The 15,856-nt window shown below is 43.2% G+C and overlaps 1 pseudogene; it reads left to right on the plus strand.

The window, feature by feature from the left end:
* The first annotated feature begins 8,463 nt into the window (after positions 1 to 8,463).
* LOC122818012 (uncharacterized) lies at positions 8,464 to 11,190 on the plus strand (annotated as a pseudogene).
* Positions 11,191 to 15,856: the final 4,666 nt, after the last annotated feature.

A 15,856-nucleotide genomic window follows, 5' to 3' on the forward strand; every position in this document is an offset into this window, starting at 1 on the left:
GACCAAATACTCCAGTTGCGACCAGTACTGGGTCTTGGGACTCTACAGTCCAAATTTACTTTGCGAAGGGGTATAGATCCGTTTCGCTGGTCACCGCCATAATTGACTCGTGTCCTGCTCGTGCTCTGATAGATTCACGATCAGAGGCAACCTTTATTTCTGAGCGATTGCTCAAATTAATTAAGTTGTCTCACCAAGTAGTCCGAGCACAAGTTTCAGGCTTAAATTAGACAGTATCCGCTGATTCCGAAAAGCCTTTTCAGTTTGCAAACCGTTATCCGACCAAGCCTGGATTGCAAATAAATACGACGGCCTAAGTTCTTCCTCAATTAGCCGGAGGCCTCCCATCTTGTCCGATTCCGCAACAGTTTCTACGGGACCTTCCCGAACTGTCACTAGCGGATCCAAAGTTTTACGAGAGCACACAGATAAATATTTTGGTCGCGGCCGACGTGCTCCCATTCATTCTCCTAAGCGGCACCCGGAAGAATATTTGCGGCTCTCTCCTCGGTTAAGAAACCATTTTTGGGGGCATCCTAACTGGACCCGTTCCTGCTCCAAGAAAATCAGAAAATCCGATTTCCGCTTTTTTCACTCAAATTTCCCACACAGTTGACACGTCCCTAGATATGCTTCTCACAACATTTTGGAATGTGGAGGATCTACCAGTGACCTGCGAGTTATGTCGGTCACACGCGCAACCGTCAAAATGGCACTAATAGCTTTCCAAATAGCTCTAAACAAATTTACTGAGGTCTCAGGCCGACTGAGTGAAATTGAATCCCGGTACACACTCCTTCGCCGCTCCCTCCCACTCTTTCGATGCTTAAAATCCGCCGCGAAGAAACACACGTTTTATGGGACCGGGTGCATAGCAGAAGCCGGAAACAGTGCAGTTAATAGTTTGCCAATTCTCAAAACTAAATACGGCTGCTGACATTCCGTCGAAAAACTCCTTGACCTGAACGCATAAACAAGTGGCGATACACTTGGGCTAACCAGCTGAGCATTTCGAAAACAAGCGGTTGTTAGTAAATTGCCAATCAAGAAAACTTTTCAATGTGCAGTCCGTTAATCAGGAATCTGAGTCAGCTATCCGTGAACATGTGCTCCCCCAAACTTCCCAAGCTCACTCTATTCATGTGGGAACAGTCCCTGCACAATAGTGTATAGATTTCGAAGTGGCAGGAAATAAACGCATTCGTTACGGAGCGGCACCAGACCTTAGAAGCCACCGACGATGTACAGCCGTCATATTCGACCCAATCTCTGCCTAATACATCCGCCCCTCTGCAGCTCCACAAAGAATAAATTCTTACGAGACAAGGGTAGCACCCAAGCCCAAAGGATGTTACCTTTCTAAGAAAGAAACCATCCGGTCCGCACATGTGCATGATTTCTCCAGATGACGGTCTACGAGCGGTTGGCATATATAAAGAGAAGAAAGCTGAACTTCTTTCCACGAGGGCATCTGCTGTGTGATTGTGAAAGCATTCATAGTTGCTTTTCGTGCCGCGCCCACACCTTACTACCCAGAGGCAACTTCTCCCCATCGTCTTCGAATCCGTCGCCAAGACCCATATCAAGACCAAATACGCCAGTTGCGACCATTACTGGGTCTTGGGACTCTACAGTCCAAATTTACTTTGCGAAGGGTTATAGATCCGTTTCGCTGGTCACCGCCATAATTGACTCGTGTCCTGCTCGTGCTCTGATAGATTCACGATCAGAGGCAACCGGTCCGCACATGTGCACGATTTCTCCAGATGACGGTCTACGAGCGGTTGGCATATATAAAGAGAAGAAAGCTGAACTTCTTTCCACGAGGGCATCTGCTGTGTGATTGTGAAAGCATTCATAGTTGCTTTTCGTGCCGCGTTCACACCTTACTACCCAGAGGCAACTCCTCCCCATCGCCTTCGAATCCGTCGCCAAGACCCATATCAAGACCAAATACGCCAGTTGCGACCAGTACTGTGTCTTGGGACTCTACAGTCCAAATTTACTTTGCGAAGGGGTATAGATCCGTTTCGCTGGTCACCGCCATAATTGACTCGTGTCCTGCTCGTGCTCTGATAGATTCACGATCAGAGGCAACCTTTATTTCTGAGCGATTGCTCAAACTAATTAAGTTGTCTCACCAAGTAGTCCGAGCACAAGTTTCAGGCTTAAATTAGACAGTATCCGCTGATTCCGAAAAGCCTTATCAGTTTGCAATACGACGGCCTAAGTTCTTCCTCAATTAGCCGGAGGCCTCCCATCTTGTCCGATTCCGCAACAGTTTCTACGGGACCTTCCCGAACTGCCACTAGCGGATCCAAAGTTTTACGAGAGCGAACAGATAAATATTTTGGTCGCGGCCGACGTGCTCCCATTCATTCTCCTAAGCGGCACCCGGACGAATATTTGCGGCTCTCTCCTCGGTCAAGAAACCATTTTTGGGGGGATCCTAACTGGACCCGTTCCTGCTCCAAGAAAATCAGGAAAATCCGATTTCCGCCTTTTCCACTCGAATTTCCCACACACTTGACACGTCCCTAGATATGCTTCTCACAACATTTTGGAATGTGGAGGATCTGCCAGTTATGTGACCTGCGAGTTATGTCGTAAGTTTTCCGTTTCGTGATCCGGAAAACATGAAATCCGCCCTCGGTCTTTCCGAATTCTTCGCCAAAAAAATTCGAATTCGAATTCTTCGCCTGAAAAGGGATACTCAGCTGAAAACCAAATATAACAAGGAAGAACGCTATAGTCGAGTGCCCTGACTATCAGATACCCGTTACTCAGCTTAAAGGATCAAAAGGAAAATGAAGCTATATATAAGCAGAAAAGCGACAATTTAGGGCGCCACCTACCGGCTTTTTCAGTAGATGTTATGTAAGGCAGATTTAAGCGTTTTGGCCATTTGTGAGCGTTAGAGTGGGTGTGGCACCTTTTTTATGGTGAGTCGATGGGTATTGATGAGACAAATACAATTCAGTTAAAATTTTGTTTCTATCATAAAAATTGGGCGTGTCACACCGCTGACAAGAATATATATACTTTATGGGGTCGGAAACGCTTCCTTTTACCTGCAACATACTTTCTGACAAATCTAGTATACCTTTTTACTCTACGAGTACAAAAATATACGTAGTTTCGAAGTATTTCCCGTTCCAACGCAATGTATTCCGCACATTTGAGGTTTCGAGCTACAGACGGTAGCTTTTGGAGTCAAATGCCATGCCTGGCTATTCGAGTTCTGCGCTCAGCCATTGCCAAGCTGTTTGATCCAGCATGTGTGTGCCAAAGTCTTTACGCAAGAGATTTTGCTTCAGGATCTAGGTTGAAATGATAAGCTTCCAAAGGTGGAACTGCTTTCTCTAGAATTATTCGGTCCTAGACCAGGCCAGAATACCAAGATGGGTTTCCTTTCGTCCAGAGTTCCGCGTAGAGCATCTCGAATTCTGTGACACCTCGCAAAAGGCATACGATGCTGATATCTATGTGCGCGTAAAGATGGGCCATAGGACGATGGTGCACTTACTCACGGCCAAGACGCGTGTGGCTCCAGTCAAAACGGTGCCCTTCGTAGGCTGGAGTTAAGTAGGGCTCTCCTTTTGTACAAGATGGCCGAAGCCATTCTTCCTAATATGCCGACGCTGACCTCAAAAGTCCATTGTTGGACCGATTCCACAATTGGGCTGGCATGATTAGCCAAACCAGCGTGTCATTGAACAACGTTCGTTGCCAACAGGGTGACGAAAATCACCGAGTCCACAAAGGTAGCCAATCGAATACACATCCCATCCGAACACAACCAAGCTGATTTAGCTAGTCGAGCAGTTCCCCTTCAGAATTTAATCGTCGCTTTGATTTGTGTTTAGCCTTCAAAAGGGTCCTCCGGAATAGTAGTTTTCAGATCTCGCTCTAAATACTTGATATTTTGGGTATTGGCCTAAGACACTGCATCGACAAAAATAAGGTTTGGTTAGAGGCTGTCCGTATATTACGTAATCACGTTTTCGATGATTTTAAACCCCTTCAAAAGTAATCTTTCAATAAGCACCCCCAATTTACGTTATCACCAGAAAAAGATATACGAATGTGTTGTTTTAATCTGTGGATACAAATTGATATGTAATCCACTCTTTAATAATCTTTATGATTGGAATTTGGCAAGACAAATACGGCTCGTCTACGCTGAAATTATCACCAACACTCTTCCTCAAGCCATTCCACATCTTCGTATCCGTTGAGTTATTTAACCACTACTCATCTTCTTTTTGACAACAAACAGGTGTTTCTAAAAAATGTTAAATGTTAAAATATGTATATCTACTTTGATATAGGGTTGCATTCGATACTTATTACCGGAATAATTAGAGGGAAATACATGTTTGTTTAAATATTTTAAATAAAAAAATACATATAAAATGATTACGTATTCATTGTGCCAGATGAAAGCAGTTAGTTCAGGTCCTTTCCTTTAAAAAGGGCAAAATAACTTCCTTTCCCATACTTAGGAAACTAATGAAAATAGCTTTGCACGATTAACACAAACAAATTTTGTAGTAACGTTACAAAATTTCAATAGCCTACATGATTTTTATAGAAAATCATTTAAAAGCCAATATATTTTGTATAGCAAGTCGTGGAAATGCTACTTTGTTTTAATAGAAAAACACGTAACTTTGAAGATCGATTACAAGAGGATTTTTCGGTTCGTCGATTATTACCCCAAATATGACTTCATGATTCAAGAGTATTTCGACCTCCATCACATGAAAGAAGTCTGTCCTACCCATAGTTCTGCTAGTTATTACCTTTCGCATCACGCCGTTATTAAGCCGAAACGACCGAAACCATGCTGCTTTTTGTATTCAATGCCTCCAGCCCTTCAGAGAATGGGATCTGGGATCATGCTGGCCCCAAGACCACACGCGTAGGTCCGAAGAGACGGATAATTCAAGGGCGGCGTGCGCCTGGCGTACGCGCGGTCGTGGTCGACGTTTTATTCTGAGAACAATTCAAATCAGCCTCCTATATTTCAAGCTTAACTTAATCTTACCGCAGTGTGCCCTCCTAAAATTCATAAGACAATGAGAAGCACATTTTTGGCGGCATTCACAATACCGATATTAGTAGGTCCGCACTTCAAGGGCCAAGAAATCCATCGAGATCGGAAAACTTAACAAATACTAGATTTTCCATTCAATTATTATTATACCTATCGAATACAATGTTCGACCAGCGACATATCTACTATAAATAAAATGGGGTTATTCAATACATACCGTGAGAATTTTTTAATTTAGAAAAAAATACATACATGGTCTTTTACACCGGTGAAATACAAACTGCTTTATCATGGATCGTAATCCCTATTATTTCGTTTCATTTCGCTTTTATTCCGATTCACAATTTTTTTTTATTGTCGACACCTCGTTCCAACATTAAAGAAGTGGTTTCATCGGTTTTCTAGTTTTTTCGACATAAGCAAAAGAAGACAGATTCGGACCAAAAAAGTACAGTATTTTGTCATGTCCGTTGGAAGTGATAACAGCAAGTTGTATACTCCACCTGCAGTAGTCCCAGGCATATCCGTAGATCCACCAAACCCCGAAAAAGGGTCACACGCGCAACCGTCAAAATGGCACTAACAGCTTTCCAAATAGCTCTAAACAAATTTATTGAGGTGTCAGGCCGACTGAGTGAAATTGAATCCCGGTACACACTCCTTCGCCGCTCCCTCCCACTCTTTCGATGCTTAAAATCCGCCGCGAAGAAACACACGTTTTATGGGACCGGGTGCATAGCAGAAGCCGGAAACAGTGCAGTTAATAGTTTGCCAATTCTCAAAATTAAATACGGCTGCTGACATTCCGTCGAAAAACTCCTTCACCTGAACGCATAAACAAGTGGCGATACAATTGGGCTAACCAGCTGAGCATTTCGAAAACAAGCGGTTGTTAGTAAATTGCCAATCAAGAAAACTTTTCAATGTGCAGTCCGTTAATCAGGAATCTGAATCAGCTATCCGTGAACTTCAACGCACCATGCAGGGATGCCTAACGGCGTTAAATATGTCCGGTATTTAAGCCGAAAATTGGGATTGCCCTTTAGTGAACATGTGCCTCCCCAAACTTCACAAGCTCACTCTATTCATGTGGGAACAGTCCCTGCACAATGGGGTCTAGATTTCGAAGTCGCAGGAAATAAACGCATTCGTTACGGAGCGGCACCGGACCTTAGAAGCCACCGACGATGTACAGCCGTCAGATTCGACCCAATCTCTCAAAGGATGAAACCATCCGGTCCGCACATGTGCACGATTTCTCCAGATGACGGTCTACGAGCGGTTGGCATATATAAAGAGAAGAAAGCTGAACTTCTTTCCACGAGGGCATCTGCTGTGTGATTGTGAAAGCATTCACAGTTGCTTTTCGTGCCGCGCCCACACCTTACTACCCAGAGGCAACTTCTCCCCATCGCCTTCGAATCCGTCGCCAAGACCCATATCAAGACCAAATACGCCAGTTGCGACCAGTACTGTGTTTTGGGACTCTACAGACCAAATTTACTTTGCGAAGGGGTATAGATCCGTTTCGCTGGTCACCGCCATAATTGACTCGTGTCCTGCTCGTGCTCTGATAGATTCACGATCAGAGGCAACCGGTCCGCACATGTGCACGATTTCTCCAGATGACGGTCTACGAGCGGTTGGCATATATAAAGAGAAGAAAGCTGAACTTCTTTCCACGAGGGCATCTGCTGTGTGATTGTGAAAGCATTCATAGTTGCTTTTCGTGCCGCGCCCACACCTTACTACCCAGAGGCAACTCCTCCCCATCGCCTTCGAATCCGTCGCCAAGACCCATATCAAGACCAAATACGCCAGTTGCGACCAGTACTGGGTCTTGGGACTCTACAGTCCAAATTTACTTTGCGAAGGGGTATAGATCCGTTTCGCTCGTCACCGCCATAATTGACTCGTGTCCTGCTCGTGCTCTGATAGATTCACGATCAGAGGCAACCGGTCCGCACATGTGCACGATTTCTCCAGATGACGGTCTACGAGCGGTTGGCATATATAAAGAGAAGAAAGCTGAACTTCTTTCCACGAGGGCATCTGCTGTATGATTGTGAAAGCATTCATAGTTGCTTTTCGTGCCGCGCTTACACCTTACTACCCAGAGGCAACTCCTCCCCATCGCCTTCGAATCCGTCGCCAAGACCCATATCAAGACCAAATACGCCAGTTGCGACCAGTACTGTGTCTTGGGACTCTACAGTCCAAATTTACTTTGCGAAGGGGTATAGATCCGTTTCGCTGGTCACCGCCATAATTGACTCGTGTCCTGCTCGTGCTCTGATAGATTCACGAGCAGAGGCAACCGGTCCGCACATGTGCACGATTTCTCCAGATGACGGTCTACGAGCAGTTGGCATATATAAAGAGAAGAAAGCTGAACTTCTTTCCACGAGGGTATCTGCTGTGTGATTGTGAAAGCATTCAAAGTTGCTTTTCGTGCCGCGCCCAGAGGCCTTCGAATCCGTCGCCAAGACCCATATCAAGACCAAATACGCCAGTTGCGACCAGTACTGGGTCTTGGGACTCTACAGTCCAAATTTACTTTGTGAAGGGGTATAGATCCGTTTCGCTGGTCACCGCCATAATTGACTCGTGTCCTGCTCGTGCTCTGATAGATTCACGATCAGAGGCAACCTTTATTTCTGAGCGATTGCTCAAACTAATTAAGTTGTCTCACCAAGTAGTCCGAGCACAAGTTTCAGGCTTAAATTAGACAGTATCCGCTGATTCCGAAAAGCCTTATCAGTTTGCAATACGACGGCCTATGTTCTTCCTCAATTAGCCGGAGGCTCCCAGCTTGTCCGATTCCGTTTCTACGGTACGAGAGCGCACAGATAAATGTTTTGGTCGCGGCCGACGTGCTCCCATTCATTCTCCTAAGCGGCACCCGGACGAATATTTGCGGCTCTCTTCTCGGTCAAGAAACTATTTTTGGGGGGATCCTAACTGGACCCGTTCCTGATCCAAGAAAATCAGGAAAATCAGATTTCCGCCTTTTTCACTCGAATTTCCCACACACTTGACACGTCCCTAGATATGCTTCTCACAACATTTTGGAATGTGGAGGATCTGCCAGTTATGTGACCTGCGAGTTATGTCGTAAGTTTTCCGTTTCGTGATCCGGAAAACATGAAATCCGCCCTCGGTCTTTCCGAATTCTTCGCCAAAAACCGAGCAACGCCTGAAAAGCGATACTCAGCAGAAAACCAAATATAACAAGGAAGAACGCTATAGTCGAGTGCCCTGACTATCAGATACCCGTTACACAGCTTAAAGGAACAAAAGGAAAATGAAGCTTTTCAGTAGCTGGTATGTAGGTATGTAGATTTAAGTGTTTTGGCCATTTGTGAGCGTTAGAGTGGGTGTGGCACCTTTTTTATGGTGAGTCGATGGGTATTGTTGAGAAATTTTTGTATGTAAAGGATGTCTTTTCGGGAACTGAATCCGCTGAGGACTCTAAGCTCATTGTTCGCGAGCCATAGAGAAAATGGACCTGGAACTACACAGAGATATTAGCTCATATCCAATGCGATCATCTACAGACCAAAACTTCCTCGAGATTGACACTGAGAGACAAAAATACCAAGTTCTATTCCAAATTGCCGAGCTGTTTGATCCAGCATGTGTGTGCCAAAGTCTTTAAGCAAGAGATTTTGCTTCAGGATCTAGGTTGAAATGATAAGCTTCCAAAGGTGGAACTGCTTTCTCTAGAATTATTCGGTCCTAGACCAGGTCAGAATACCAAGATGGGTTTCCTTTCGTCCAGAGTTCCGCGTAGAGCATCTCGAATTCTGTGACACCTCGCAAAAGGCATACGATGCTGATATCTATGTGCGCGTAAAGATGGGCCATAGGACGATGGTGCACTTACTCACGGCCAAGACGCGTGTGGCTCCAGTCAAAACGGTGCCCTTCGTAGGCTGGAGTTAAGTAGGGCTCTCCTTTTGTACAAGATGGCCGAAGCCATTCTTCCTAATATGCCGACGCTGACCTCAAAAGTCCATTGTTGGACCGATTCCACAATTGGGCTGGCATGATTAGCCAAACCAGCGTGTCATTGAACAACGTTCGTTGCCAACAGGGTGACGAAAATCACCGAGTCCACAAAGGTAGCCAATCGAATACACATCCCATCCGAACACTACCAAGCTGATTTAGCTAGTCGAGCAGTTCCCCTTCAGAATTTCATCGTCGCTTTGATTTGTGTTTAGCCTTCAAAAGGGTCCTCCGGAATGGAAGTTTTCAGATCTCGCTCCAAATACTTGATATTTTGGGTATTGGCCTAAGACACTGCATCGACAAAAATAAGAGGCTAGAGGCTGTCCGTATATTACGTAATCACGTTTTCGATGATTTTAAACCCCTTCAAAAGTAATCTTTCAATAAGCACCCCCAATTTACGTTATCACCAGAAAAAGATATACGAATGTGTTGTTTTAATCTGTGGATACAAATTGATATGTAATCCACTCTTTAATAATCTTTATGATTGGAATTTGGCAAGACAAATACGGCTCGTCTACGCTGAAATTATCACCAACACTCTTCCTCAAGCCATTCCACATCTTCGTATCCGTTGAGTTATTTAACCACTACTCATCTTCTTTTTGACAACAAACAGGTGTTTCTAAAAAATGTTAAATGTTAAAATATGTATATCTACTTTGATATAGGGTTGCATTCGATACTTATTACCGGAATAATTAGAGGGAAATACATGTTTGTTTAAATACTTTATATAAAAAAATACATATAAAATGATTACGTATTCATTGTGCCAGGTGAAAGCAGTTAGTTCAGGTCCTTTCCTTTAAAAAGGGCAAAATAACTTCCTTTCCCATACTTAGGAAACTAATGAAAATAGCTTTGCACGATTAACACAAACAAATTTTGTAGTAACGTTACAAAATTTCAATAGCCTACATGATTTTTATAGAAAATCATTTAAAAGCCAATATATTTTGTACAGCAAGTCGTGGAAATGCTACTTTGTTTTAATAGAAAAACACGTAACTTTGAAGATCGATTACAAGAGGATTTTTCGGTTCGTCGATTATTACCCCAAATATGACTTCATGATTCAAGAGTATTTCGACCTCCATCACATGAAAGAAGTCTGTCCTACCCATAGTTCTGCTAGTTATTACCTTTCGCATCACGCCGTTATTAAGCCGAAACTATCAACCACCATGCTGCTTTTTGTATTCAATGCCTCCAGCCCTTCAGAGAATGGGATCTGGGATCATGCTGGCCCTAGGACTGGGCCCGATCTAAACATCTTCTTCCGCAACAGCGAGGGGCACTTTAAAGATTTCGAATTAAAGAAGAACTTTTGGAGTCAATTCCGCGCAAAACCTTCGAGTCGTGCAACAGCTGGCAACGCATATGTAATTTTCTGATGAATACCGCTGCTTGAGTCAGAAGCGTCCTGTGGCCGCAGTAAGTTCGAAAGGGCCAATTAGGGCATGCGGCCGCGTAACGGCCTTCAAAAGCTTGCGGTAAGAATGTTCACTCTCGCAGCTTCTGTTAAGATTACGCGTCTCAGTGCATTACTTGGTGGTAACCAGTTAGTGGTGCGTCTTACCCGGTCCAGATAGTGGAGAGAATAACGAACTTGGTGATGGCAGTGGTTAACTTTTTTAAGGTCTGCGCTATCCACAAAAAGAGATTTCAAGCCAGATGATGGAAAGTATTCCAAAGAGTGAAAGTCATTTTACCGTCCGCTCACTTACACGGAGATAAACTGTGTTGTCTCATTAAAAAAAGATATGTGTTGGATTTTGTTTTTCTAAAAAAGCCATCCATCTAGAGGTTACATCAGACTTAACGACTGAAAAATTTCTTTCAGCCTTCACACGGTTCGTATCTAGAAGAGGGTGTCCTCGCCAAGTCCCGTCCGACAATGGAAAGACCTTCGTCGGTGCTTTTACCGTGCGGTCCCGAGACATTCACCAAGCCGTTAAAGAGTCTGTAACTGATGCGTATAGTCATCAGCAGCTCACGTGGCAATTTATTTCTGCTGGGGCACCCTATAAGGGCGGCCCATGGGTTGCTGGTGTCAAGAACTTCGAGACCTTTTTTTACAAGCCCACCGCTACACGGAAGTACACCTTTGAAGAGTGGTTAACCCTCCTACCGAAAGCAAAGCTTGTCTAAATTACAGACCGCTTTCTCCCATCCGAGGATCCAACTGATCATTTAGCGTTACACCAGGGCACTTTTTTGTCGGCCGACATCTTACTGAAGTATATATATTCTGAACCGTTGACAGCACATAAATTCTCTTCATCAACAATTCTGAACTCGATGGAAGGATGAATACCGTCAGAAGCTCCACAAGTTCCCACTGAAAATCAGCGCGTCGGCGACATGGTCGTCATTAAAGATGACAATTTGTCCTCAAATAAGTGGCGACTCGAAAGAAATGACTCTGTTTTTCCGGGAAACCCGTGGCGATGGCCGCGTAGTCGACATTCGTATGGCACGCGGCATTGTCAAACGTCGAGTGACCAAGATTGTTCTTCCAGAAGTGCCGTCCAAAACTACTTTGTAATGAGCCGTTCTTTTTTCCTTATCCACACTTTGACCAGGAAAATGGCTCCCCGTCCACGTGGCGCTGAGGCATTGGATAGCAGACGTACGAGAAATGATCGTAGAGACCGGGAAGAAGACGTTCGACACCGCCACCCTCATCGATCCGTGCACACCTACAAGTTCCATCGCTGTATCCATGGCCGCCGTGTTTCGTTTGCCAACGACCAACGTGGAAGAGGAGAGAATCTGCACGGTGGTCCTCAAAATCGAACCCAACGGAAGTATCCGCACTCCCATCCATGCGCTCAGTGAAAAAAGTTAAGGAAGCTACCGCTCGCGGATGAGCGCCTCCAAGGGCCAGCCACCATCTCCCTTATTCTTGGCGCGTATGCCTACCCGAAGTTTTTACAGACCAACAGACGGCGCTCGGGTAGATCCTCTCGGGCGCCTGCACGCACGCATAAGGCGTAGGCGATATTTTGCAACGCAAACGATTGCAAGGGCGGTGGATTGTTCAGGTCAACTGTCCGGCTATTGCTCCGCTTTCCTAGTGCACTGCTCAGCTAGTGCACTGGTCTCCTAATGCACTGCTCTCCTAGTGCACCGCTCTCCCACTCTCCCGCTCTAGCTCTGCCGCTCTTTTCCTGTCTCCCCTTCGTGTAGTCTCTATTGTGCATTGGAGCGCGGAAGCCAAACGCCCGCCGCACAAATTTACAAAAATTACAAATACTACATACGGACAACTCCACTCAACACCCTAACGATCGGTTGCTCTCCTTTTTGTCTCGTTATATTCGCGGTTCTGACACGCCGCTCTGGGACCTTACGAATCATAACCGGTAGGCTCTTTCAGAAAATTTCACTTGAGACCGTACTGATCACGATTTCTTGTCACAGGCCTGCACTGTTCAAACTCTGACAGACTTTCCAGAGATTCCTGGTATCCCAATCCCGAACGTCTTGTAGGCTCCCACGGCGCTGCTTCCGACAACTCGACTTGTTGTGGCTCCCATGTCGTTTACTTGGTTGTTTGACTATTCACTTTGATATATGATATTGATGGTGTGAATCCTTGTGATCGACTCATTCCCAACCACCAGCGCCCTTTTGCACACGGACGCTGAATCTCTCCACTCCGGATCCAAAGTCCATGGCTCCTGATTGACCCACTTTTCTTTTATGCCCAGCTTGCAGCCGAAGTCCTGCCTGATGCTGCCGTCCCGCTGGTCCCCTGGTGCACTTCCTGCCCTGGTACAAAGTTCATGGCAGAGTCCAAAGTCCGGTGGAGTCTCTTTATCCCCTTTTTGCACACGGCACTCTCGCTCAGCCCGCCAAATAACCACTTTCTCTTTATCCATCCTTGTTCTCCAAGCTCTCTTGTTCTTTACACTCACGTTCTCCAAACGCTCTTCGCCGCGCCATTACGACGTGAATTCGCCACGTACCTAACAAGCGGCCGGCAAAAAGCTGCTACTACTGCTGGCATTTGTTTGGAGATTTTCAACTGATTATAGTTGTTAAAATACTTCAATAAGAGCAATATAGTGAAAATATAATAAAGCAATAAAATTTCATCATGGAAAAACGCATCCTGGAATGTCATTTACGACTGGAAAATCGCCACATAAGTGCAGATGCCGGGTTCGATAAACAAAAACAACAAAATAAATGCAGTTTTAAGTTTATGATTATTAATTGTTTTAAATCGATTAAGACTTTTTAAGGTCAATGGGATGCACATTCACAATGTTCTCAGTGAGAACAGGAGATTGTTCCAATTTTACACTGGAGTTTAAATTTTTCGACGTAAAATACTAGGTATAAATTCCAGCTATATTCCTACGCTTGGAAATAACATTTTTTAATTAGTTCTAAATTTTGAATTAAATTTTATCAAAATCGGACGACTATAGCATATATTTGCCATAGGAACAATCGGAAAATTAGTGGTAAAATAATATGAAAAAATTATATCTTCGGTGTTTTAAACATATAACCTCCTACGCTTGGAAATAACATTTTTTATTTGGCTTTGAATTTCAAATTAAATTTTATCAAAATCGGACGCTTATATCCTATAGCTATATCCTATAGGAACGATCAGAAAATTGGTGGGAAAATTATATCTTTGGGGCTTTTTGACATATTATCTTAGAATATTGGGTATATAATTTTTTATATTTTTAAGAATTTCGAATTTAATTGAATAAAAATCGGACTGCTCTAACATATAGATGTCCAACAAAATGGTCTGAAAAAAAGAATTAAATAATTTTTTATTTAATATCACTGAAGTCAGCAACAATCCTTAAAAAATGTACATGGTATTACTAAAGTTGATTTTGTATAGATGCAAGAGTGTTCGGCTTGCCGAAATTAACTTTCTTTCTTGTTTTTTAGCAGAGGTTACGCTTGGAAAAAACATTTTTTAATTAGTTCTGAATTTCCAATAAAAATTAAATTTTATCATAATTGGACGACTATATCATATAGCTGCCATAGGAACGATCGGAATATTGGTGGGAAATAATATGACATATTATATTAATGTTTTTTTTCATATTGTCTTACAATTTTAGGAATATAATTTTTTATATTTTTCAGAATTTTGAATTAAATTTAATAAAAATCGGACGACACTAACATAAAGCTCTCAAAAAACGGTCAGACTAATAATGAAATAATAAACCAGCAAAAATCGTTAAAAATTTAACATGGTTTTACTAACGTTGATTATTTCCTCTAACTGCCCTGCAAGCATTTTCTATCGCTAAAGGCACTTCTAAGTGACTTCTAGAAGATGAAAACTATCGTACGCGATATCGCATTCGGATCGCGGAAGTCACTTCCGTCGGGAAGAAATGTGCCACTTCGGCGGCACTTCTCGGAGTCACTTCGGCGACACTTTCAGAAGTATCAAGTACGCCAAAGTAACTTTGAGAAGTGCCACCGAAGTGACACATTTCTTCCCGACGGAAGTGACTTCCGCGATCCGAATACGATATCGCCGAAGTCACTTCTGGAGGTTACTTAGAAGTGGCTTAACAGACGCTTGTAAAAGATACCAGAAGGGCCTTTCCCCATTGGAAATCTTGGAAATCTTGAATAAAAAACTTGTTTTTACATATTAGGCAATATTTTGCATTTATTTTTTCCATAAGGTCTTTGAGCGCTTGTAGACACGATCCTTGGCATATCGGAAATGCTGCTTAATAATATTATTTATGCTCAGCTCAACAACATGTTTTTTATATTTAAAATCGATTTAGCGTCGCTTGTGAACAGCTGTGTTTACCTTTTTGCTCCAAGTTTTTGTCTTTTTCAGTGATTTTGTGCGAGTGTTCTGTGTGTATTTATGTACAAAAATTAGCCTAACAATTGTGCTAGTAATTTTAAATAGATCTCCCAGTAAACGGGTACGTGTTAATAATTATTTTAGCATTTCTATTAGATTTGTTTAATCTCATAGCTTTTTTTGTGTAACTTACGCTCCTAAACTTGCTAAAACTCTTTTATTCCCTCTCAATCTCCCTCGCTCTATTTTATGACTGTAACCTGCTCTCTATGCACCCGCTGAATTTCTGGTAGACTTTTTCGGTGCTATTTTCTGCAACTCTCTCTCTTGCCTGATTTACTTTGTATTTCTTCATGTTGAAAGTTGTTAGTGTCGCACAAGCCACGCTCAGTCGATAGAATATTTTTTTCTCTGGTGCTCTCTTACGTTTTTATACATTTTCGCGATCTTGCGCTCTTATTTTTTTTTGTGTTTTGTGCCTTTGTGATTTTTGAATTTGATCCAAGTGCCAAATTTACTTTGAGATATTTTTGATATTTTATTTTATTTTTCATTTGTTTGTCTTATAATGGCCCTTGTCTGTTCCAAGAAAAACTGCACACTTGCGTCTTCAACGAAAGACCCCTTTATTTTTTGCTGGCTCTGCGTTTCGATGATGCACGTCAAATGCGCAGGATTCACCGGCAGAGTTAAAGATTTTATTGATCTTAACTCTGGTCTTATGTGGTCATGTGGTTCCTGCAAGGAAATGGTGGTTGAGATGAGCGGCTTTATGAAGCACACTCGAGACAGCCTGTTGAATATCTCGGGTGCTTTTAGGCAACTCAATGAGAGGTTCAATACAGTCTGTGCCCTGTTTAATAATAAAAAATTATTAACCGAGTCGCCTAAACGCAAAAAATCCAGCTTAACCGCCGTTAATACCACCAAGAAATCCAACCCAAATCCGAACT

The sequence above is a fragment of the Drosophila biarmipes genome, chromosome 2R (genome assembly GCF_025231255.1).
Source record: "Drosophila biarmipes strain raj3 chromosome 2R, RU_DBia_V1.1, whole genome shotgun sequence".
Taxonomy (NCBI): Eukaryota; Metazoa; Arthropoda; class Insecta; order Diptera; family Drosophilidae; genus Drosophila; species Drosophila biarmipes.